The sequence below is a fragment of the Neofelis nebulosa genome, chromosome 5 (genome assembly GCF_028018385.1).
Source record: "Neofelis nebulosa isolate mNeoNeb1 chromosome 5, mNeoNeb1.pri, whole genome shotgun sequence".
NCBI lineage: Eukaryota > Metazoa > Chordata > Mammalia > Carnivora > Felidae > Neofelis > Neofelis nebulosa.
The window spans coordinates 158312599-158335919 of NC_080786.1; the positions used below are offsets into that span (position 1 = coordinate 158312599).

The following is a 23321-nucleotide window of genomic DNA, read 5'->3' on the forward strand; positions in this document are numbered from 1 at the left end:
CAGGGAGAGCACCCCCCCCAGGCCTGGCTCTGCATCCTGTGAGGAGGGGCTGGGGACTGCCGTACCCGCTGGCTCTCAGAAGTGGGGGGTCCTCAGGTCGGGGGCAACCCGCGCTGGCCAGAGGATGGGGCCTCCTGGCCCAGCCTGCGGGGAGGGTGTGAAGTTCCTCCCCAGGGCGGCCTTTCTTCATAAAATGGGAAGCCTGAGGCCCCAAGTCCGAGGTCCCTGGGGACTGGCGGCCACATTCCTCCCCTGCCGTCTGGTCCCAGCTTCCGACCTGTGCTCAGCGGCCTAAGGACTAGTTAAATTGGTTTTTGGTCCTAACTGGTTAGCAGACCCTCCCTTGTTGAACTCTGCAGCCCACACCCACCCAGTGGACTGGAAATGCATAGCAGCTGCCCCGGAAAAACCGTGTCTCGCCTCAGTTTCCCCGTGTTGCCCAGGCCCCTCGGCTGACGGGCGGCAGTCCTGTGCTCATAAGTTGCACTGATTCGCGCCGCAGGGCTTACGGGTCCTTTCGGGCGCTCTCACTTCGGGGGTGTGGAGGCTCGTGTGACGTCTCCTTCACTCCAGCAGGAACACCCTGCCTCCTTGCCGTGCTTCCGGAAAGGGCTCTGGAATGAAAGGGAGCTTCTGTTCTCCTGGTTGGTCGCGCTCAGGACTGTGTGTGCGGGGGTCACTCACAAGTAGCCCCGAAAGTCGGCGGGGCCGCCCGCACCCAGCAGATTGTGATTTCTTCGCTCCCTGAGTCCGATCTTCTGGAACCCAGGCAGGACACAGACATTGGGGGGCGGGGTCCTCGGGAGACCCTCCTGCTGCACTCAGCTCCTTTCCTATTCACCCGGGACCCCACGTCTGTCTTCCTCCTGCCGGGGCTGTGCCCGTCCTGTGGCGGTGAGCCCCCGCTGCGTGCCCTGTGGGTCACGGGGCCGCCCTCCCTGCTTGGGCCTGTGGGTACAGGCGCCCTGCTGCGTGTGTCTGCCTGTCCGTGCGGAGTCGGGGTCCCACCGGGCCTGCCGCCCCCGTCCGCGCAGCCCCGCGTGCTCCGTGCCCTCTCTCAGGGGTCGTGTCTGCCGCCTTGCCCCCAAAGGCTTCACTCCTGGCTCACCCAGGAGCCGCCCGTGTCCTGTCTGTCACGCTGGGCCGCGGGCGCCGCAGGTGGGCTCTGTGGAAGTGCCGACTGGCACCGGGAGAAGTCTCTGCAGGAGAGCAGATGGAGGATGTGTGGCGGCCTCTGTCACAGCCCTGCCCGCGTCCCCACCGCGAGACAGCCCCGGCCCCGGCCATGCTGCTCTGCTCCGGGAGCCCCCTCCATCACCCAGGAGGTTTCCCGGGAGCCGGGCAGGGCGTGCACGAGCGTGGCGTTCGTGTTGGTGACCCCGTCACGTAGTGGAAATCCACAGTGTGCTATGTAGATGAAGGAGGGGCCCAGGGGTGCGGGCCGTCTGCCATGGTCTGTCCGTCCGCTCTCCTCGATGAAAAGGTCGGTGTGATGTGCGGACGAGAGCTGGCCGACGTGAGGCTTCACGGGACAAGGCCCCGGGGAGCCGGGTGTCCGGCCCTTTACGAGACTGTGGACCCCCGGGCCGCGCCCAGGTCGGGCCTGCTCGGCACCATCAACTCCATGAGCGGCTGGACAGATGACCGTTGGGATCCCAAACGCTGGTTTGGGAGGATTTCCCACCGTCCCTCTGGCGGGTTGGGTGTCTGCCGTCTGCCACGGAGATGCGTTCTCTCTTGTCTTCTGTGAAGGATGGACGAGTCCACCAGGGTCCCCGAGCGTCCCCTCTCCTCTCGGAAGACGGGCGGGCCCTGTCCTGGGCTGTCCAAGCTGCGTTTAGGGCACACGCGGTCCGTCACCGAGTCTGGAACATGACAGAGGACAGAGCTCTGGTGCCTCGGGCTGGGGTCGGGGGCCCCGTGACGCAGTGGGGGATGGGACCAGCTCTTAGAGGCCTGTACCATGTCAGGAACCAGTGGCCGCCCCTGAAGTTTGGGGGGGCTCCGGCTTTCCCAGGGCCACTGGGTGGAGCCTGTGAGGCTGGGGCCAACTGCCCACACGGCTGTTGGTGGCCCAGGCACAGGAGTTTTTGTCCTAGCCGACAGATGTCAGATCTGAGCCATTGGTAGTATGGGTCATGCAAGGGGGGGGGGGGGGGGCCCTCCCAGAGCCCTCACCGGCCCATGTTTGGGGGGCCCTGGTGGTTCTGACCACAGCATCTGTTGAGATGCTCCTGTGGGTGCAAAGTACCAAGAACCAGCTCTGGAGAAAGATGGAGGTGGGTGTACACGGCACGGTCCTGGGGCAGCCGCGTGCTGCCCCAGGCTCTCAGTGCACAGGGTCCCCGAGACCCCCGGGGGCAGGAGACCGTGGCAGGGGCGGGGTGGACGCCGAGCACTGCCGGGTGCGTTCACGGGGCGGAGCGGGTCCCCGTGCCCGGCCCACAGGGACCACTTCCTGCGAGTGGGAGAGGCGGCCGGGTGCTCGAGCTCTGGGTTCTTCCATTGCTAACGCCGCGAGGGCCTCAGCTCCCCCGTGCCCAGGGGCGGGTGGTGGATGGCCCTCGTGCCAAAGGAGTGTCCCCACAGGGTGCGCGACAACTCCCTCCTTTCTTTCCTGTCTCAGCTCATGACGCCCGGTGATTTGGGTCCCAATTATATCTAGGAAGGAGGGGAAAGGTCGTGCTGCCTAGACACTAATCCTGCATGGTTTCGTTTCTACCCCTGGGAGTATCCCAGCAACAGGATTAGGGCTGGACGGGATGGCATTCCCCGGGGTCCGCTCCTGCTGCTCTCCGGAACCTTCTGGGGCCAGCGGTGGGGTATGGCATGGAGGGCCGTGTGGAGAAGACAAGCTCCCCTCAGGCTGGCCACCAGGGGACGGCGGTACAGGACTCGGGGAGAAGGGGCCACGGCTCCTGGGACCCCGGGGCTCGGGGAGCCTCAGCTGGAAGCTGGGCGTGGCCGCGTGCGGGCCCTGCTCGTGTGGCCTGGTTTCGGCCTGGCCACACGCACGGTCCTGCCTTTCTCCTGGAAGAGCTGGAGGGGCTTCGATGATGGTCTGTCCCTGCTTCTCACCGGGTCCGCCCCTCACCGCGAGACTGACCTGTGCGGCTCCCCACCGGCGCCCAGCGGTGTTCACACTGGTTCCTACTCTGTACTGGGTTAGTCGGTACCTGTGCGTGTGAGGCTCAACCCCCTCCAAGCAGCTCGAGGACAGACGGACGGACAGACAGGCTCTGGGCAGGACTGGACTTTGTCCGGGGAAGCGTTCGCAGTCCTTGTGATCCGTCCTCACTGAAAGCTTACGTCACGTGCCTTGTGCTTAGTGCCCCTTGCAAAGGGACCCTGCTGTCCGAGTTCAAGCACGTGGACCAGGACCCTGGTGGAGTCACCATCTGTGCACCTGACCCCAGGACTTGATGGCGGCTGGGCCAGGAAGCAGGGCTGCTGAGTCGGTGCTGGTTGAGCCGCAGGACTGTCACGTCGCGGGGCCGTGTGGTCCGTGGAAGGGGCGCAGGAGGGAGGGAGGCCCCACTGAACAAGGGATCCCCTGTCTGACAGCCATCTGTCTGGGGTCTCGGTGGGGTGAAGCACCTGCCACGCTCCCGTGTGTGCAGCCAGTGGGGGGGGGGTCTCGGTGGGGACGGGGGCAAGGTGGGACTCTGCTGTGTACGCACCCTCTCCACCCACCTTCCAGCCCTGAAGCGGTTGGGGGCGGCTCCGGCGCGCTGGGGTTTGGAGCCATGGTCTGTGTCCGCCAGAGCCCTTTGTTCCTTAGAGGTGGCAGTAATTTGTGGGTTGTAAATTTGGAAAGTGCCCAGGATGAGAAGCCAGAGTGTCCCGTGCTTGGCTGATCCTGCTGCCCGATGGGGAAACGTTCCCTGCTTCCTGTGGGCCTGGCAGGATGCAACGGGGCTCACAGCCCGCAGGCTGCGTCTAGGCTCCAAGTGGCCTGGGGTGGGGGGCAGGGGGGCGTGTACCCACGAGGCCTTCCTTACGCGGAGACCCACGCTCCCGCCAGCTCCAGGAAGCAGGCTACAGGTCTTCTCGGTACGCCAGGCCCAGGGACCTGCTTTCGCAGGACGTAACAGACGTGCCGCGCAGATAAACGTCTCCACAGGCCTCGGGGAGCGCCGGCCCGCTCGGGGTGACCGCGCCTCTGGAATTTCTAAGCCTGTCACTGCCACACGCGTGGGGGTGTCTGCACCGAGCCCGCTGGTCACTCCACTTGTGCGGTTGCTTCCTCGGTTCCCGAGGCTCCTCCCGTTTAGGGGCAGGTGACCCGTCCCTCCCACCCCGGCACGCTCGCACACCTGCCCCCCGTGCAGCCACACGTGTGCTCACACATGCTCACACAGGGTTCTGTCTCAGGGCACAGTGACCGCTCACGGGCTCCCTGCCCAGCCAGGTGCAGGTGCAGATGGCTGTCCTGTGGGGAGCCTCCCGGAGCCCGCTGGGCGCTTTCTAGAAGGTTTGAGAGGTCTTAGGTGTCTTACTGATGGCCCGCTGTCAGTGCGACTGTTTTCTCTCCCCCAGAGCAAACCCGGTTTGGAAACCGGTCCCTGAACGTGGCGGGGTGAGGACGGCCACTTTCGTCCCGGGGTCACCAGGCCCCTGAGCGCCCCTTGCTGGGTGATGGTGCCTGTGGGGGCTCCTGTCGCCCCTGCTCCTCTGGGAACGTGCTCAGGGGACTTGAAGAGAAGGGCACGGGAGCCTCCAGCCTTGGGACCCCAGGGCCAGTCCCGCAGACGCCTGGACCACCTGCCTCGGCTGGGCTGGGAGGTGTGGACTTTCCACTTCCTTCAGGACAGTCGACCGCTCGGTCCCTGTCTCCGCAGGGTCGGCCCAGGTCAGCGCTGGCTGCCTCGTGGCACAGACGTCCCCTCCCCCGCCCCTCCGTGGCCCCTGAGTCACCCAGGTTAGGGCTGAGTTAATTATCCTGGGCTTGGTCAAACATTAACACGTCAGGCTGGACAGAGCACCCCCGCTTTCTGGAAGAATAACTTCGTCTTGGCCCAGGCCGCAGGAGGGGGCCTTCCTGCTGGCTCCACTGCCCGAGGTGGAGCCATCAGCCTGGGGCCATCTCGGGACCAGGCTCTGCGGGCAGCGTTGTCCCCACGGGCAGTGGCTCGACACGCCCAGCTCCCCCAGGCGGTCCCGGTTGGCATGTTGTTTGGAACCTAAGGCAGAACAGTGTGAGCAAGGCTGGAGTAGACGAGGAGTGGGCTCCCTCCAGGTCTGCAGGTGGGGGGCCCAGCGGCCGGCGGCGAAGGGACCGAGACCAGGGACAGTGAGCAGCCACTGCCGGGCCCTGGAGGGACAGCCCCCTAGGGGCCGGGCGCCTGGTCTGACCTGTGCAGTGGCACAACTAACCCCTTACAGATGTTCACAGGGCATCTGAAGAGCACCGTGCCCTGCTGTGTGGGGGGCCCTGGCGCCGTGGCCGGCCCCGTGGCAGGAGCGCATGCTGCCCCCCGAGGATGGTGCTCAGGCTGCGGGGCGGGCACAGGGTCCCTCTCCCTGAGAGGCAGTAAGGCGGCTGGGGAGGGGGCGGGCTGCAGGTGAGCACAGCGTGGCCCGGCTCTGGCCTGTGTTAGCTGGGGGACCCCGGGGGAACGTCCTGGGGATGCCCCGGGAGGCGGCGGCCCGGGGCCGGCCCAGAGCCAGCCTGGGGTCCCCTGCAGAGACTGTCCCCTCCTGTGAGGAGCGTGGCCTCTGCACCTTGAGCTGTGAGGACACGGGAGGTGACGGTGGCGGCGGTGAGCCCCGTCTCCAAGGCTGGCCTCCGACACACGTGCTCCTGAACTCAGAGCACGGGGGACGTGGCCAGATTCGTGTCGTTTTTGCCTGCAGTTTGGAAGAACAGGTGCCACCCTCGCCCAGCTCCCTTGGCCACTCCCTCTGGAAGGTTCTGCTGGGGCTGATGCCCACGGACACCGCTTGTCTCCCGTGGGTCTGTAGACCAGGTCTGACCCTGCCAAGGCTGTCCGTCCCCCTTCCTGCCTCATGACCGTCCATTCCGGTCGTCTCAGGCAGCACCAGGCTCTTCCGGGGGGTCTCGGAGAAGCCCGGGGTCGCTGGGGGCCTCCAGGCGGAGATCAGGTGCTGATCAGTTCGGGGCATCTCTGGGGGGGTCACAGGGCAGGGGCTCTGGTAGCAGCTGTGTGCTCTCAAAAGCAGAGCAGGGGCTCGCTGCCGGATGAAGCAATGCCAGGGACACAAACCCGGAACCTTCCGCAGATGCCGGAGGCTGTGGTTGGAGGCTCTTGGCCTCACCGTCACTTGGGAAGAGTTTACGATGTGTCACCTCTGGCCCACACACCTTCATGTTGGGGTCTGCTGCCGGGTGTGTGGTCCTGTGTGGCCCTGTGACTTCGTGGGTCGTCAGCTGCACTTGCCCTGTCAGGCTGCTACAGCTCGCCAGCACCTCCTGAGCTTTGGTGCCTCCCGGAGAGAGGGGTGCCCTGGGAGGGACGGAGCCTGGCATGCGGCGTGGCCACGCATGGGGCCGCTCACAGGGCTTCTGTTCCTGAAGCCTGAGGTCCCCGGGGCGTGTCCTCCTTCCGGCCTTTCCCGGGAAGGCACGAGCCGGGGACCCAGGCTTGGTGCCAGGACGGGAAGGGTAGATCCCGGAGGGCTCGGCGGGGGCGACCGTGGGGGCCGGTGGACCCCCATGCTCCCCAGGCGACTGGGCGAAGGGGACTAAGGGCTCTTCCTGCGCCCTGAAGGACGGAGCTGGGCCTCGATGTGAACTTGGTTCTGTTTGATTTTCACGCTAATGGCGTTGAGGACAGGAGCAGGTAGGGAGAGGGAGGAAAGCCGGCCGGCTGAGCATTCGAGGGTCCGGATTCAATGCTAACTTAAATCTGTGTTCACACACGCCCCCTGCGCGCAGGGCCGTCCTTCTGTCCCTCACACGGTGCTTGCTGTCCCCACCGTCTTCGCTACCTGGGAGAGCCGTCTCTGTGCAGGTGCGCCCAGGCGTGACCCACGAACAGTTGTTTTCAGCCGCTTATCTTCAGCGGTGCTGGCCCGGCACCCGTGCTGCTTTCCAGGGTCAGGCCGTAGCTGAGCCCCTTGTGCGGGGACAGGCTGGGCACCCCGGCTGGCTGAACACAGCCGCGAGCCACAGGGTCCACCCCCACGTAAGTGCTGGAGGCTGCTGTGGCTTTGGAGCAGGACCCAGGCTGTGTTTTCAGGTAAAGGGTAGTCCGTGACCCTCGGGGGCTGGGGCACGGCATCGCCTCCTCTGCCCCGAGGCCGGCTGGCCGATCTGTGGACAACAGTTGAGGACCAGGTGGGCCGAGGCAAGGTCTGGGGGTGCCTGTTCCTCTGAAGAAAACCGGGTAGAACCAGGCTCTTAGGGCCTACACAGGCCAGACCCAGCGCCCACGCAGAGAGGGCAGTGGCTCTCATTTTTACCCTACAGGCACCCTGGGAATGGCGTGGGTGTCCACGGCGCCCTGCGGGAGGCCTCTGAGCACACCAGGGCTTTGCGACTTTGAGGACTGTGTCGGGAGCCAGGGCCCCCAGCCCCCGGTTTGTGCGGCCCCGTGCTTTGTCTGCTGGGCTTTGCTGGCCGGCCACCAGCTAGGTGCCTGTTGGTCAGGATCTGACATCCCGGATGCAAGGCCCAGCCTGGGACTCCCTGCTTCTGTCGCCCTCCTCCCCGGCGAAGAGCCCTCCCCTACCACCCCGCGGACACCGGACGCTCACTCACAGGGCCTGCTGGTCCCGGGCTCCCTCAGGGGCTCGGGGCTCAGCTGGGGAGCCCTGCGGGGACCCGGGAATGTGCTGGGGAGGGAGCTGTCCTGACAGAGGTGAGGGGTGTGCCCAGCGGGTCTGAGAGAATAGGACACCCCCACTTTCACGGGCACCTCTTTATAAGGACCGAGCGTGTGCCTGTGGCATGTGGTGCTGTGTGTTTTAAACCAGGGTTCCTCTGAGCGTTTGCAAGCCTACCAGGCACCCGGACCCCGTGGGGTTTCTGTGCCCTCCCTCATCTCTGCCTCCTTCTCACCGGGGCGTCCACATCAAAATGTCACATCCCCTGCCTGCTGCCTGCCCCCACACGTGCCCAACCTGCCCAGAGGGTCCCTGGGCCCCTCCCTGCCCGTGACCCCCACTCCCTTCTGGGCGTGGACCCCAGGAGGCGGGCCGGGACCCCCCTCGCCCACCGGCAGCCCAGGAGGCTTTTCATCCCCCAGCCCGGCTGCTCCTGTGGCCCCACCCGGGCTTGGCGAGATGGCGGAGCCCGTGGGCTGTGCACCGCCTCCTCCGGGCAGGCCCCCTCTTGCCCCTGGCCCATCCCGGCCCTGACCTCACCCGTCTGCCTGCGTGTCGGGACAGCCCGTCCGAGCTGGCGGGAGGCTCCCGTGGGCCTGCCGAGGCTTCTGTGCTGCTGCGGGGCTGACTTACTCCCCGGCTGACAGCATTCCATTTGGCCCTCGTGATGCGGGCTTGCTTTCCTGGGACCTGAGCGTCCCGTGCGGGCGGTCGCCCGCAGTCCCACGGGGTACTGGGGTCGGATTTATGTCGCCCAGCAGACAGTTCACTCTGATTTGGGGAGCACTGGGCCTGTGGCCGGGTACAGAGGGGGCGAGGCCGCAGGAATCCAAGGCCTCGGGATGTAGGCTCACACCTGGGCCATGAGCTCAGGTCTGACTAATGAGGCTCAGTGACTCACGGCCCCGGGGCCTCCCAGGCAGGGCTGCTTCCCAGCACCGTGTTGGGAGCCCCCGACACCAGGTCTCTTGGTCGTGTTCACACCGCCTCCCCCGCGTCCCCCACCCCGTCCCTCCTCGAGTGCCTCTGGGGGTACATTTCACCCCGTTGCACAAGGTCTGGGCAGTGGCTGTTGGAGCTTGGGGAGCAGGTAGGGGTGAGGTCATGTGCCTTGCATGGGCCATGTGATGGGGCAGCCTCCGCGAAAATGGCAGGACAGCCTGTGAGGAAGGCAGGCTGACCTTGGTGCCCCGGGCACTGGTCGTGGCCAGCGAGCATGGCCCGGGACAGGGATGGAGGTCAGGAGACTCTACAACACAAGGTGGGCCTTGTGGGTCACGTGCTGTAAATTCTGTAGGCCGGGGAGCAAAAGAATCCCTTAACGTTTTTTATTGGGGTAAAATGCACATAGCCCAAAACTAACCGTTTTATTTGTATCTTTTAAAGTTTATTTATTGAGAGAGAGAGAGAGAGAATGAGCAAGGGAGGGGCAGAGAGAGAGAGAGAGAGAGAGAGAGAGAGAGAATTCCAAGCAGGCTCCACGCTCCGAGCTGAGCCTGACTTGGGGCTCGATTTCACAACTGTGAGGTCATGACCTGAGCCAAAATGAAGAAGACACCTAACCGACAGAGCCACCCAGGTGCCCCAAGACTAACCGTTTTAAAGTGAACGATTCGGGAACATTTGCTCCATTCACAATGTCATGCAACCGTCACGTGTCTGGTTCTGGAACACTCATTGGGGAGGCCCTCGTCCATCGGCAGGGCACCCCCGTGCCCTTGCCCCAGGCCCCTTTCTGTCTGTGGGTTTGCCCGCTGCGGGCATGTTGTGTGCCTGAACTCCTGCGGTCCTCATCCTGTGGCGCCCGGCTTCTCTCACCCAGCGCGGCGTTTTCCAGGTCCTTCCAGGTCCTTCCACGTTGCAGTGTGGGCCAGTTCTGCATCCCTTGTGATGGCTGCATAGTATCGCCCTGTGGATTCTTTAACCTTTACATTTTTCATGGAACTGAAACGTCTCTGGTCCGAGGATGCTGGCTTTCCTTAAAAACGGCGAGGGCAGTATCTGCAAACCCTCCTTCACGTGTCCTGTGGGAAAGTGTGGGCAGCCTCCCCGCCAGCAGCCTCTCCCAGCACCGAAGGCGCGGCCGGGAGGTGAGGAAGGCGAGACCTGGTTCTCCCTGGCTGGCCCTCGCAGAGCTCAGCAGGGAGGGCGGGGGGGAGGGGACGTGCTGCTGGCTGGGAGGGGAGACGTGTGCACCAGAGGCGGGACACAGCGTGCTGCCCGAAGACCCCGCAACGCTGGGCAGGGCGTTCACGTGGGGCTGTTCCTTCATCTGTGTGCAGAGGGCTCCGCTGGTTAGGGTTGCGTCCCAGGAAGGCCGCTTCTGGGGTCCCCTACTCTCCCGGTCTCCCCTCTCCGTGGTCCCGCAGTGGGGCTGGAGTCAGCATACGGTTTCAAATTCTGAGCGGTGCCCAGGCCGGGAGCAGAGGACCCACAGACGTGGAAAAGCCCCTGTGCCTGAGAGCAGGTGGGGGCAGGAGGGGGCAGCGGGGGTGTGCAGCCGGGGCCGCGGGCCTTTGCGCACAGTTACCGTCGATGGCTGTCTGTGGTTGGCGGTTCCTGCGAATGGCCAGAGGCTGCGGGGTGCCTTTCTTCCTACCACTCCGCCCCCCACCATCGGGGCCTCTCTGCCTGGTCTGGGCATCCACTGTGTGAGCCTCAGCCGGTCCCTCCCTACCTCCCCGGGCCCGTCCACTCCTGGGCCTGGCTCTCTGGTCCTGCGAAGGGCTCCCGCCTGCCCTGCTCGAGCTCCCACGCTGCGGCAGGGGGCCCAGAAGCAGCATCATGTCCGTGAAGAGAACATCATGTCCGTGTCCCTGCGTGCACCAGGACCCTGTGTGGCGAGTCTGGGCTGGAGTTCTGAACAGGTAGAAGGTCCTCCCAGCTCCAGTCAGCTCGCCCTCCTCCTGTGACATCCTGAATGGATTAACAGGGAGGGGAGGGCATGGGGGGGAGGGGGCTCAGCCACCTGCCTGGCTGCCCCCCAGGGGGTTGCAGGTGGGCGCCCCGGGCTTCTGCCCCACCCGGCTCGTGTGAGTACAGAGGAGGGGGCTGGGTCTGCTCGGGGCGGCTCGGGGTCACTCCTGCTGCCCCTGGGTCTGGTTACAAAGGCACATGGAGAACGTGGGTGGCTGCCTAAGCCTCTGGAAGCCCAAGAATGTGCAGAGGGCTCATCTTGGCCTGAGGTCTCCTGGTTGGTTGGGCGAATTTGCTTTTATTTCTAGGCAGAGACCACACGGAGAGACCTTTTATGGCCTGGCAGACGAGTCTGGCAGATGCCCCGCCCCCGAGCATTTCCATCAGGCAGGCAGGCTGTGAGCAGACCGACCGGCCGGCCGGCATCACCAGGCTCTGCCAGTGTGGACACCCACATGGGTCTGCCGGGCAGTGGGGGACCGAGGGGCTGTGTCTGAAGGACAAACAGGAACGTGTGGGGGCAGCCACGCCTGTCATGGTGCACCGTCGGCAACCTGCGCGGGACTGTGCTGTCCGGCAGGCCCTGGGTACTTTCCTTCCAGGTGATTTATTTGCTAGGCCGGGGGTGGGGGGGGGGGCTGAGTCCCAGACAGAGGTCACATTCCATTCATAGCGGCTTATCTGGGCTGTCAGGCAGGCCTGGGAGGGGGTCTGAGACAGAACAGAGCTCCGGTCTCTCGAGTTCCAGCTTGCTGGGGGCCAAGGTGGGTGTTTGCAAAGAGCTCCCTGAGCGCCCGCTGTGTGCAGGGACCAGGCCGGAGCCCCCTGCAGACTCCCCTCCCATTGCTTGCAGCCCCGAGGAGGCGGGCAGGACCCACCCCCCACACAGCGGCCGTGCCTGGGGGTGGAGGCCAGGCTTCTAGGGCCTGGGGAAGGGGGACTCATTCTGATGGGGGCTCCTGAGGCCCCCAGAGGACGGTGTCCCTTGTCAAGGCCCAAGAGTTGTGCTGGGTGCATTTCCGGAACCTAAAGAATTCTCCCCGAGGCCCCCAGGGCATGCCCCCCAGCCAGCTCTGTGAGGCTTTCCATGTGTGACACATCAGTGTGTGTGGCGGGGGTGGGGGGGGGGCTGCTGGTAAGGATGGGGGAGCCGGTGGGGCTGGGCTCTATGGGTCCAGGGCAGGAAGCCTTCACTGAAGGCCTTGGGGACCCCACCCTTCACATCGTCGGGTGACTTCCTCCGGTCAGGTTTCCTTCAGTGTAAATGGGGGCCAGGGTGCCTTCTCTGCTCCTGGACCTGGGGCCCTGCCCTGAGGGTCACATGTCCAGGTGGGAGGGCATCCTGCAGAGTGGGGAGCCCCGGTGACGGTGACGTGATGGTGACGGGAGAGGGGCCAGCCTGAGGCTTGGCTGCCTGGGGAGAAGCACCAGGGATGGGGGAGGGACCCCCAAAGGCAGCTCCTGCGAGCTTGTTCTAGGACCGGCCTACTTCACGGGCTGAGCAGTGGGCTCCCCCCGAAGCGGGTCCCCCCAGGTGGGCCCCCGGACAGCCTCCTGAGACTATCGTCCACACTCCCATACCTAATTCACCATGCACGGTCGCCGGGATGATGTCCTGTCTCTGTGCCCGTGTGAAGACGTGACTTGAAGCCTCTGAAGGGGTCCCTGGGAAGGGAACGGTCTGGTCCCCTCTGCCCAAAGCTCTGCACCGCCCCTCGGATGGAGTCAGGGATGGCACAGTTACGCCGAATGGGCCGTGATGCCACCTGGAGACACGCCCCCGCAGGGCGCCCGTCCCTTCACCGTAATGACCGCGTGGGAAAGCTCCAGAAAGGGTCTGGAGAAAGACAGCAGCTTGCACAGATGTTAACCCTCTTTGAAACTTGACTTAATAGTTTAGCCAAAGAAAACAACAACAAGTTTCATTTTGAAGGGGGTCAGACTCTCTTTAATGTTTAATCTCTGTCCACCCTCAAGTATTCTGGAAGAACAAGGACAGAGAGCACATCTAGTTTGCTCAGATGTCGGGCGGAAGTTTGGATGATGGGACATTTCATACGATTCTTTTAATTAAAAAAATCCTTTGTTTTCATAAGTATTTTCTTAGCCGACTTGAAAACATGAGGCCGTTGCCGCCTGCCGAGCATGGCTGGGACGGTCCCAGGTCCCGTGGGCGCCAGGGGCCATTGGAGCTGAGCCGGGGCTCCCCAGGGCCTCCCAGCCAGGCCCCCTCTGGGACGCAGGAGAGCCGCAGAGGCCAAGAGGTCTCACACAGACCCTGTCCCGTCCTGGTGTCTCCTCACGAGAGGTGCCCGTCTGCAAGAATAGGCTGGGGTGGCCCTTTGAGGAGCCAAGGAGGCCAGTGGCGGGGTCCGGGCCACTGCAGGACCCTCAGCATCAGCACGCCCCGCCCCCACCCCCACCGCCCTGTGACCTCAGGACTTGGGTGTCTCCTCTGTGCCCCCTGCTGCCGCTTTTCCCTGCTGCGGGTGGGCTTGCGGTGGTGGTGGCCGCAGGAGGGCTGTGGGGGTGTCGAGATGGCACTGGGAAGCATTTAGCTGGGGGACAAGTGCCTCTCCGGGGCCCCCCAGGCCCCCCGGGTGAGTGCTCCGGAAACTTCTGGGGGTGGGGGTGCAGGAGTGCTTTTCCCTTTGACACCAGGCCTTGGACAGCAGGACGGGACGGCAGGGCGACCCTGCACGGGGACGGGTGTGCAGCCTCCTGAAAGCTCTGCCCTTAACTCAGAGACCAGTGCTCCCCCCATCTCACAGGGAGCCTCAGATATGCTCCCCTGCGCAGCCTGCCCCGCGGCCACACTGGGCTCTCCTGGGGTAATTCACAGCAGCTCTGGACCCCATGCCTCACAGTCAAGGTGGACTTTACATGAAGATGTTGATGGGAAGGGCTGTTAGGACTACATTTAAAATCAACACGGAGACGCAGAGGGAGCAAGAGACAATCTGCAACTCAGACCTTCTGCCTTCATATCTGTTCTTACCGAGTGATTATTTACACGCAGGTGGTGGTGGATATATCCGAGGGGCAGGCTGGTCACTGGGGGAGAGATGGGGCCTCCGCCACGTTCCGGCCAGGGGTCCTGGGGGGTCAGGCCCAGAGCTGTCTCCTGCAGACGCTTACCTCCACACATCCCTGTCGGGTGGTGCTGGAGTCGCTCTGGGTGTGGGTCGACCCCAGGGCCTTTGAACAGCCCATTCTGGAGTCAAAATCTTTGCTGTTGTCATTGTTCATGTCACACGGACAGGCTGCAGTTTGAGAAGAGCTCGAGGCATGAAGACCCTCATCAAGGGTGGGGAATAAATTGAGGAGGGGTTGTCTGGCCCATGTGGTGTTCTGGAGGGAGGTGGGCAGTGGGGTTTGTCTCCGGAGCACCCCCCACCCTGCTCTCTGTCACCGCAGGTCCTTTCCTGTTGGGCACGAGGTGGGGGAGGAGCTCACGCGCACCCTGGGTTGAGGGCAGCAGCAGACGGACTAGCAGGTGTGGGTGGGTGAGCCCACTGCCCGGGTGCCGGTGCAGGTACGGGTCCCAGGAAGTGGGGTGGAGCAGGAGGGTGGGAGGGGGAGCAAGGTGGTGGACGCATCTCCTCCGTGTCACTGCGTGCAGGGCTTGGGGGCCAGGGAGGCCCTTCCCGCACGTTTGGCAGCCCCCCCCAGAGGGAGTGGTCAGGCTGGTGCGGAGCCCCCCCCCCCAGAGCGGTCGGGCTGGTGCGGAGCCCCCCACCCCACCCCCAGAGCGAGCGGTCGGGCTGGTGCAAAGGGCCAGCCGTTTAACCAGCATCTAGTGTTTAGCTGTGGCCATGAGGCCACATGGAAAGGGCGGCCCCATCCTTGGTGAGTGCCGGGGGCTGCAGAGGGAGCGTCAGCACGGACCCCACTGTCAGGTGGGGGATGCGGGGGGTGAGGGACGCCTGTTGGGTCTTTAGGGAGTGCCGGTGAGCCTGGTGGGGTGGGCAGGGTATAGACGTGGGGAACGGGGATCGGAAATGTGAACTTGTGTGTGGAGACAGGTAGGGAGGGGCCAGCACCACCCAGGAGGTTCCCATGAGGTGAAGGGGTCAGTTCTAACCCGGGGCTGAGGCGCTGTGGGGACCCAGTGGGTTCCCTCGATGCCCCCCTTGATGTCCTCTCGGGCCCGCCCTCGAATGGGCGTGCAGGTATTAATCAGGAAGCAAACGCTGGTCCCTTCCACGACCTGGGGAGCCCCTCCAGGCCCCCGGCCCTTGAGAAGCTCTCAGGTGGGGGCAGCGGGGTGGGGGTCCAGCCGGAGGCGCGTGGGGGCCTCCGGCTCTTCCCCGGGGAGGAGGGGGGCGCGCTGTGTGACTGCAGGATGAGTGTGGCCCTTGTACACACCGTCCTGGCTGAGAAAGACTGTTTTCAAAGGGAATTCATCTAAAACCTTGCTTCCTGAAGCCGGGTGCGGGTGTCTGAGAGCCGATGCCGTCCGGCCAGCCTCGGGGGAGACGACGCTGGTGCGTGTGCCGTCCTCCGCCCGCTGGACACCCTCGTGGGCCCCGTCCAGCCGTGGGGGGGGGGCATGAAGAGGGTGCGTGCCCGGCGCCCCGTAAAACCAGCCCGTCTCCAGGTGAATCCGTGTTCAACTTTGTAACTTCCTGCAGACCGCGTGTCTTGTGACCTTAATGGGAGAGCCACTTCCAGCTTTATCCGGGGGAAGAAGGACAGGGTGGCTGGGCCGATACCGTGGACGGAGGCCACTGTCCGGGCTGTGCTGGGAAGTGGCCGGCACGGAGAGTGGGGCACGCCCCGTGTCCGGCCCCAGCTCCTCCTGTCAGCAGGGGGCGCCGTTCCCCCCCCCCCCCCCCCCCCCCCCCCGACGTTTGGGCCCGGTCAGCTGCCGAGCCCTGGAGGTGGTGGGTGTGTCACACGTGGCACACCCACTCCCTCTCACGTGGGGCCCCTCGAGGCCGGGCGCTCCCTGCCCGATCGGCACGGCGGGAGGCCCGGCCCACGAGAGCCACGCAGTCACACGCGTTACGTGGGGTAAAGCGGCCTCGTTATTCTCGTGGCGAGAGGGGTTCCCTTATTACGTGGCGCGGGCAGGTTGTCGGCGCAGCTGTGAGAGGACAGACACCCTGCACGTGGCGAGACCGAGGGTGCTTTCCAGGCGGCCGACCCTGCGCTCCTGACCCCCGCTCGGCCTGTCGACGTCTGCGTGGAGCTGAGTTCGGAAAGCGATGGTGCCGGGCGCCGAGGACACACGTCCCCGAGTCTGCCGGTCTGTGCGTCCCGCCTGCGTCTGCCGGTTCACGCGACCGGCCCCCGCCTGCACAGCTTTCCGTCACAGCCTCCCTCCGGCAAGGCACACGTCGGAAGCCTCCCCGAACTTCGGGCCGCCGCCGTGGAGGAAGGATGGTGCCTTCGAGGAGGTGAGGCTCTCCCACTGCAGAGGTGCGGAGGGAAAGACCTGGTCCTCTTCTGCCTGCCGGACTGGCCCGTCGTCCGCCCCACGGAGAGCCCGCCTCTCAGCGAGCGTGCCAGGACTCCGCAAGTGGGCCGTGAGGTGCCGGGCCTCTGTGGAGTCCGGTCACACACCCAGCTTGGATCAACACGCCCAGGAAGGAAGGAGGCTCACCCTGCCCGCCCCTCCCCCCCCGTCCCCCTGCCGGCAGGTGTAACCGGGAGCTTGTCCCAAGGTGATGGCGTGCCAACAGAAGGTGCCGGCATTGCCTGCAGGAGCCCCTTAATCATCCGTGGCGAGGGTGCCCTTCGCCAGAGCCCCGCCTCTGGCGCATTCCGTGGACGGAGCTCTGTGGCTGGCGCACACCTTCCAGTATGCGGGCGAGCGTGCGGGAGTCTGTCCCGCCGGCTGGAAGCCCGGCATGGACGATGGCAAGGGACGCCTTTCCAGACCCAACGAGGCCGGCAGGCGGGTGGAAAGCTTGGGCTCCTCGCCCCCACCTGTGCCCCTGCCTGGATGCCCGGGCTGACCCAGGAGAGGCCAGACCTGCCCCTCCAAACTCCGTGGTCTGTGACCCTGGAGGGCTAGGCCCAGGCCTGCTCACCGCCCCCCCCCCCCCCCCCCCCAGCTGGGGCCTGGTGAATGGTGGCCCCCTCCCTGGAGCCCACCTAGACGGGTGCAGGCCTAGAGATGGCCACTAGGGTATCAGACGGAAAACAGGAAAAGAAAGCGACAGCAACTATTTAGGAGCATTTACAGCAATTCGGCCTCACCGTGCCGTTGTTACTGTACCTCATGAAAGCATCTGCCAGGACGGACTGGGGGCAAAGCCAGTCCTCGTCCACAGCTTGAAAAGCAAGTGTCTCGTGGTGGTGACGCAGATGTGAGGGGACCCTCAGGAGACCAGAGGGACGAGTGGAGGCCCAAGCACGTAGAAGAGAAAAAGGCTGCAGGAGGAGAGTGGACCAGAAGAAAGGATTTGCAGACGTGTGACTAGAGGTTGTGTGTGCCTCTGGTGACAGAGGAGCCCCCAAAGGAGGGGGCCCGGAGGAGGGGGACCCCTGAGAACAGGCAGGACGTGCCCGGGGCCACACCGGGCAGAGGAAGCAGGAGCCCCCGCCCGCTTCTGTCCATCGGGGTGACCGCTTCCAGAAGCCCCGCCCTCTCTGCTGCTTCTAGGATCTGCACCTCCTTGACCCGGTGCTCCCAGTTCTGGAATCTGTGCTCCACAGACAAGAGCACCCACCGGGCAGGACATCAAGTCCCGCGTCACTCAGAGCAGCCAGAGCAGACGGAGACCCACAGGGCAGCAGGGCTGTCCACCGTGTGGACTGGCCGGCGTGTGTTATTAGTGCCTCCCTGACCACCAACATGCACACCGTCAGCTCCGCTCCGGGGGAGCCCCGAGTGCTGGGGGGGTGGGGGGAAGGTCCGAGCGCTAGGAGGGGAGCGGGAGTGTGGGGAGAGCCCCAAGTATGTGGGGGGGGGGGGCGGGTCTGGGTATGGGGGAGGGGGAGTCCCGAGTGCAGGGGGTGCAGTGTGGGGACCCCCGAGTGTAGGGGGGGAGCCTCGAGTGCAGGGGGATGGTGTGGGGAGCCCCGAGTGCAGGGGGGAGCCCCAACTGCAGCGGGGGGGGGACGGGTGGTGTGGGGAGCCCCGAGTGCAGGGGGAGCCCCAAGTGCAGTGGGGAGGAGCCCCAAATGCAGCGGGGGGGGGGGGGGCGGGTGGTATGGGGAGCCCTGAGTGCAGGGTGGGAGCCCCGAGTGTGGGGTGGTGGGGTGGGTTAGCCCCCAGCCCGGGTGGACCCAGGGTGGCGGGGAGCACTGTGGGATCTCTGTGCCAAGGCCACTCCTGGGTGCGTGTGGCAGAGGAGGGCCCGGCCTTTATCTCACAGTTTGCCCCTTTACACTCGAAGAAAATCGGCCCCTGAGGAGGGACATTTCATGCTGGGGTCAGGCCCCCTGTGCCTGAGAAGCCTGAGGTCTGCGCGGTCTGCGTCTCCCCCTGCTGGTCAGTCGGGCTGGAGAGCCTGCCGCAGGCGGGGCCCCGGGTCCCCACAACCGTGTGGATCCCAGTGTAGACGGAGAGCGGCGGCTCCAGCCGGTCCACGTCCGGGGCAGAATTTCCTCTGGCTGCTGCCTCTTTGGACGGTGTTGGGCTCGTGAAGCTCGTGTGGCTTGGGATACGGTGGGTCAGCACCGCCGGGGGGTGACCACTGGAGGGTGCCCTGTGCGGTCACCTCGGCACTGGCTCTGTACGCGCCCGCGGGGGGGGAGGCTGGCCTCCGCTGTGTGCAGCTGGGGCCAAAGCGTGTCTGGCTGCTCCCTGGGCAAAAGCAAACAGACATCGCAGGCTAGTTGGTGGCCTCTGACCCTGCTCCTTCCACGTGGCTCTCCGTGGTGCTGGCGGGTGGCGGCGAAGGGACAGAAGGCCCGGACCCCGGAGGGTGTTGCTGGCGGACGCCCCGTGAGGTGGAGACACAGACCAGGGCTCCCTCCTGCCACAGCTGTCTGCTTCGTGGCTGTCGTGACCCCCGTCCATCCTAGTTACCTTCCCGGGGTTCTGAGTGGGATTTGTGGCCTTTCCCAGCGTGTGATGTTACAGAGGGGCCGGGGGGGCCGTCAGTGAACCTGCCAGAGACAAGCCACCGGAAGTCCTGAGGGGTGGCTCGGTGGCCTGTGGAGGGGCCCGAGTGGGGGCCCCGGGCAGGCCCTCCGCTCTGTGTGCAGGGCAGGTGGATTCACCAGGCTGGGGACCGTGGCCAACCTCCTCCTCCCAGGTCATTCTGCAGCAGGCCATCGAGTGCCCCTCCCCGTCTACATCCTTGGACACATTTCCCTTCCTGGCACCCCACCTGGCTTTGTCACCTGGAACAAAAACGGTCTTATTTTTCTCGGGTGGGAGGTGCCCTCAGAAGGCAGTGTGTACCCGCACCCCCCGCAGGTGCAGGGCAGAGCCTGGTGCCCCGAGCGCATGTGCATGGGTGGGAGGGCAGAGCCCCCAGGAGCCCCACACAGGCGGCAGGTGTGAGAAGCGCACCAGTCCTCTCCCCCGGGTAGGGGTTCAGGCAGCCCCCACGCCCGCTGCTGAGACACAAACCCGGTGGCACTGGAGAGCAACAGGCCGCCATCTGGGGCCACCGTGTCATCTGTAAACAGGTGTCTTCTGTGTGACCGACGTGGGATCGTGTCTCCTGCCTTCCCAGGTTAGGAAACAGCACGTGTTTGAGTAAAGATGGGAAATAGAGACCGAGAGCGGTCGCAGGCCCGGGCATAGACTTGGGGCAGGCGTGCCAGGAGGCACTGCCAGCTGGGAGCCCGGGGGAGGCGGCCTGGAGACAGCTGCCGGGTGCCGAGAGGGTGGGGGTGGGTATGTGGCAGCCTGGAGGTCTGCACGTTCCCACGTCTTCCCCGAGTGGCGGGCACGTCTGCCCCTCTGCTTCCCCGTTCCTGCCTCCAGAATCCAAGCTGAGCTGGGAGAAGCCGGCGGTGAGGTCCCAGCCGGTTCTTGGGGCCATCTGTCACCCTCGCATCTGCCAGGCGTCTCCGGCCGAGTTTCCAGGAGCACGTGAGACTCGCCGCAGCCTGTGTCTGCGGGGGCCCCGGGCCCACGCCTCCCCTGCTTTCCCGATGCCCTGGAGCAGGACCGGGACCGGGCGGCCGAGGCCAGGGCGGGGCGAAGGGCACACTGCGCTGACCCCCAGTGGGCGGCTGTGGCCAGGCTGAGACCACAGACCGCTCCTGGCCAGGGTCTGTGTGGGACAAGGTCACGGTCCCGTGGCAGTGGTGATGGAGCCACCTCCCCACTTCGTTTGTGAGTTTTGTTTTTATAATTAGCAAAACAAAACAAAACAAAAAAACCACCCCAAACCCCAAATCCACGAAACCGCAGTGGGACAAGGACAAGGGCAAAACTCCCGTTCTGCTCTCAGCGAACCTCATCACACTCCCCCGCGGGGATGTCCCTGCCCCCAGCGCGTCCTCACCCGTGTCCTTCCACTGGCTGCCTCTGCCACCCGCAGCCTCCGCACAAAGACGGGACCGTTGTCGTGCATCGCGGTGTCGACCCGCCTGCCGACCAGCACGCGCAAGCCGGTGGGGGTGGGGGGTAGACGCCGGGTGAGCTGCGGCTGGGCCAGGCCCCGACCCCACAGGCCCTTCTCTCCCTGAGGGTGCCCCCCGGGAGGCGAGCGAGGTCCCGCCATGGACCAAGCGCTCTGTGCAGCATCTGGCCGCTTGGGGACGTGAAGGGAAGAAGAGGGGTTGTAGCCAGTGGGCATCCCGCCTTGGGCGCCATGGCGTGAGCCCCGAGTGCAGTGCCCACAGGCCCTGCCCGGCCGGGTGCACGCTGGGTGTCTGGGGTGGCTTGCTGACGCAGCTGGCCGTGTGCCCCCCGCCCTCTGTGTCCGTGGTGGAGACACCCGTCACACGCGGGCGAACGCTGCCGTGCCCCGTGGGTTCCTCTCTGGTAGACGGCTGTTTCTGGATCCTTGCGGTGCCTCTGGAGATCAGGACAGGGAGCAGAGCCGGGTGCTGTCCTCGTGGTGGTCCGGGGTCAGGAGGGGGTCCAGCCTGCACCGCCCTGGCCAGGCACAGGGGCCGTGATCGCCATGTGGGACCTCGTGGGCATTGGTGGACCTGGGGTGTCGGCACACAGGCCGTGCTTGACCCATCACCCCGGCAAGACTGGAGCGTGCTCACCACGGATCAGGGGGCTGAACAAGTTAAGCACTACCCCATGCCCTCCCCATGGGAACCTGGCCTTGCAAGCCTGCCCGCCAGGCTTCCATTAAAAATCCAGTTAATGAGCAACCCGTCAAGCCCTTAGAAACGAATCGGACTGCTCACAGCTTAAATGGGTCTGAGGGTTCTCCACATCCCTCCCCTTCTTGTCCCCCCATGGCCCCTATCCTGGAGGTGCCAGGACCCCACCGGCCCCTCCCCGGCTGGGCACCAAGTCCTCCCCACGCTGTTCTCCTGGGTCCCGAGAGGTCGCGAGGCTGGGGGTGCACTGTGCCCATATTTGGGGCCGTGGGATGAATCACGGTCCATGCCGCTGAGGAGCAAAGCAGGGATGTGACGCTCTGGATGTCAGGTCCCCGGGAGGCTCTGCCGAAAACACCGAGTCAAATATTAATTTCCTGGGTCAAGAGCCTGTATGTGAAAGGCCCGTCTTGTGGCCCCATTCCTGGAAAAACACACACAAACAGCACATGTTGGAGGACTCTGCTCCTGGTAGATAACCTGCCAAACAGGCCTCCTGGAAACACCGCTGCTGGTTGACCCTCCGGACCCCTAGCAAGGGCACCGTCCTCCCTGCTGGCTGGCAGAGGCCGCCCCTTCCCCCCGAGGGTGGCCGAGCTACTGCCAGGTCCGCACAGAAGACTCTGGTGTTCCTCTGTGGGGAGGGGGCTCGCATCGCCTTCCCCGACGCACCCTCCCTCTGTCCCCTGTCCTGGTCTGGGGCGGTCACCTGTGTGCCCTCCCGTGCCCGCTTTGCGGTGGACCTTCGTGCACCAGAGCTGATGCACCGTCAGCGTGCGGGGCGGGGCCTGGACACCCAGTGGGAGCTCGGTATGTCCCCACGAGGTGAAGGGTTAATGCACAGGGACACAGGAGAGGGTTCCGTGGGGGGCCCCTGCCCGCCCACCCACTGCGGACTGGCCTGCCTCCTCCTCTGGGCTCCGGTTTTCCCGGTTCTCCAGCGCACGTGGTGGCAGCAGGTGGTGAGGTTTGCGCTCCGAGGATGTGGAACGTGATTCCAACGCGCCCCGTCAGTAAGCGCCCCTTACGTGGCGCCGCGAGCCCCCGCGTGGCTCTGCCAGTGTGCTGGCGTAGAGAACGAGCTTGGGCACCAGCGCACACAGGCCACGGCGGGGAGGAGACCTCGCTCCCCGGGTGTGAGACGCAGTGTGTCTCGCGAGAGGCCAGGGGTCACCTTGGGAACCATCTTAGCAGCGAGGATGACCCCGTGTCCATATCCCTAGTTTAACAAAAAAGTGGCAAGTACGTCCCTAGAACACCGAGTGAAGACACACAGGAATTTATAAAGGACAGAAATGCTGTCATCACATGTACGAAAAAACCAGTCTCGCCAACAGCCAAATTCATGCAAATTAGGTGGCATCTAATTTAAGATCGTGCGGTTTCAAGGCACGACATGGGCTCCCTTGGTGCATTTTTGAAACGTCTTCACGTTGGTGTAACGGACCCGGCGTACGATGCGATAACGAATATTGTACAAGGCGGAGGTTTCCCAGACACACGGCCGTCGCAGCCCTTCGGGGCAATTTCACGGCCCCAGAAAGAAGCCCTGTATGACCACCGCAGCCCCGAACCACCACTGAGCTGCGTCCGTGGATCTCTCTGTTCTGGGTATTGTGTGAAGGGAGCCGATCGTGTGGCCTTCCGTGGCCGGCTGCCCTCTCTCAGCAGGCTGTTTTCAGGGCTCCCTTGTGTGCAGCCGGCGTCAGAGCTCCGGTCCCTTTCGTGGCCAAGGGCTACTCAGTGCGTAGATGGACCACACTGCGTCCGTCCTTTGGCATTGGTTGTTTCCCCTTTGACCGTGATGAATTATGCTGTTCTAAACGTCGCGTGCAGGTTTTTGTGTGGTGCGTGTCTTCATTTCTTTTGGGTCCCTTTCTTGAGTGGAATTTCCGGACACAGAGTCCAGCTCGATGGTTCATTATTTGAGGACCTGCCAGACTGTTTTCCTGGGGGCTGTGCTAGTTTCCCTTCCCACCAGCAGTGTGAGAGGCTCTGACTTCTCCACGCCCTGCCACCACTGCGACCCTCTGACTTTTCATTCTAGCCATCCTGGCGGGCATGAAGTGCATCTCACTGTGGGTTTGCTCTGTGCGTCCCTGATGACTGACGATAGCGAACGTCTCTTCATGCACCTGTCGGCTGTTTATATGTTTTCCTTGGAGAAGTGTCTATTCAGATTCTTTGCCAACTTTTTTTTTTAAGTTTATTTATTTTGAGGGAGAGAGAGCAGGGGAGGGGCAGAGGGAGAAGGAGAGAGAGAATCCCAAGCAGGCTTCATACCCAATGGAGAGCCCGACGCGGGGCTTGATCCCATGAGCTGTGAGATCATCAGCTGAGCCAAAACCGGGAGTCAGATGTTCAGCCGACTGAGCCCCCCCAGGTGCCCCTCTTTGCCACCTGTTTAGTTGGGTGGCTTG

The 23321-nt window shown here is 64.5% G+C and overlaps 1 protein-coding gene and 1 long non-coding RNA gene across 2 annotated transcripts in view; both read left to right on the top strand.

The window, feature by feature from the left end:
* The window catches only part of COL18A1 (collagen type XVIII alpha 1 chain), a 91859-nt gene that overhangs the window by 11066 nt on the left and 57472 nt on the right, over positions 1-23321 (top strand). The gene's annotated exons all lie outside the window — the stretch shown is intronic.
* Positions 9517-12799, top strand: LOC131512973 (uncharacterized). Its single transcript, XR_009262411.1, has 2 exons — positions 9517-11306; positions 12682-12799. It is a non-coding gene; the product is annotated as an uncharacterized LOC131512973 (long non-coding RNA).